The sequence below is a fragment of the Phaethon lepturus genome, unplaced genomic scaffold (genome assembly GCF_000687285.1).
Source record: "Phaethon lepturus isolate BGI_N335 unplaced genomic scaffold, ASM68728v1 scaffold17451, whole genome shotgun sequence".
Classification (NCBI taxonomy): Eukaryota; Metazoa; Chordata; class Aves; order Phaethontiformes; family Phaethontidae; genus Phaethon; species Phaethon lepturus.
The window spans coordinates 855-2,655 of NW_010515717.1; the positions used below are offsets into that span (position 1 = coordinate 855).

Genomic DNA, 1,801 nt, shown 5'->3' on the forward strand with positions numbered 1-1,801 from the left:
CGAAGTCGTAGCTGATAGAGCCTCTTGATGAGGGAGAGAGAGCGTGAGTGTGGCAGCATCTGAGGTGCATGAGGTCTCTTCCCTCCTTTGTGAGCAATGAGGGCCATGTTGTGCAGGCTTTCTTGGGAGGTGGACTGCTGTAGTTTCAACTGTAGGGAAGACAGCTGGTGGGGCTGTTCTGCTTGGGATGTCAGGTGAGATCAGGCTCTTGAGCTCTGCTCAAGAACCGACAGCAGTGGACCTCTTTTCATGGCTCATGCTCAGCGCTGGTCCATTCTCTTCCCCAACTTGCCTATCTGGTCAATGGGAGCAGCATTTCCCCTCCATGGCAGAATTGCTGGGGGGTGGGAGAGGACAAATGCTGTAGGCAAAGGGGTTTTACTGCCTCCCTGGGCGCCAGATACAGTGTGGAGCCGACGAGCCCCTTGGCTGCAGCGTGGTCACTTGCAGGCATCCCAAAAGGAGACTCCTCCCCGTAGTTGGCAGGATTCGAACCTGCGCAGGGAAACCCCAATGGATTTCTAGTCCATCGCCTTCACCACTCGGCCACAACTACCTGTACCTGATGGGAACACATTGGACCAAGAGAGTAAGCACCTGCCCCAAAACTCATGCACCTTGCGCAGCAATGACTGCTCAGAGAATTTGGTGGTGCGTCACTGTGGAGAGTAATGCATCATCTGCAAGACTTAAACAACGACACAGGGTTTTCCTTTGTCCTTGTCTGCAGGCTTGCATGCAGCAGCCCTTAGTTTACTGTTGAGCAGTTTGATGCTCTTTTTCCCCCAAAAGAACAGTGAGAAGCAAGGTGCATCACCAAAAGCAAAGGAGGCACAAACCTGACTTCCAAATGCCAGGACTCTAGCTGAGATTCAGGCTCGGAAAGGCAACTTGTCTCTACATGTTTCTGAAGGCGTCCTCCACAACTCTGCTGAGCACACATGTCCATTCTGTCCTGCCACCTCAGGAAGTGGTGTCATCTCAGCCCAGGTCATAAGCCTGTAAATGTCTTCTGCCAGGAGCGCTAAGGGAAGGCAGGAAAAGGTCCCTGCTTGCTGAGCATACATGCAAGACCCACACTGGCAGAAGAAATGAGATCAGCTCTTGAACGCTTTCAGTGGCAATGTAACCAAGGTGGTAGTGAATCAAAATAAAATAAGGTTCGAAAATAGGTTTGTGAATTTGTAGCAAGTTGTGACTATAAGAACATTATGCAACAGCAATGCTGCTCGAGAACCCACCTAACTTTTCCCATCTTGATTTAATTATCAAGGAGTTGAGTGTAACATTGTGATCATGGTGTTATGTTTTGTTCTAATAACATGTAGCTAGAAAGAAGGAACACGTTGGTCAGTTCTACGGTCCAGTGGGTAGGTAATTATTCATTCTATAGTCTTGTCTTAAAACAAAGGACTGTGGGGTGAATGATTGCATATTGGACCGACAGCCCATGAAGGCCTATTTAGTGTTGCCAAGCTTAAGTGAACTTTGTAGGATAGGTAATTCCGGCAGGGGGAGATCGCGACCACCGACACAGAGACCACCCACTCAGGAAACCCTCCGACTCAAAAGATTAAGGAAGTAAAATCCCAAGACATTATAGTGAGCATGTGTGGTCATTTACATGTCAGGCGAGGAATATTTAACCAATCATTGTATGGAAACTTGATGAATATGTATTAATCTTGCCTATAAATATTTTATTCTTTAACTGATTGATGAACACGATTTGGGAGGAGCTATTTCCCGTGTTCCCGGCGCGGGGAATACACAATGCCTGCCTTTTAACACTACATTGGTG

At 47.9% G+C, this 1,801-nt stretch overlaps 1 non-coding gene across 1 annotated transcript; it reads right to left on the reverse strand.

Annotated features, from left to right (window-relative positions):
* Nucleotides 1-474: 474 nt before the first annotated feature.
* TRNAS-AGA lies at nt 475-556 on the reverse strand. Its single transcript has one exon. It is a non-coding gene; the product is annotated as a tRNA-Ser (tRNA).
* Nucleotides 557-1,801: the final 1,245 nt, after the last annotated feature.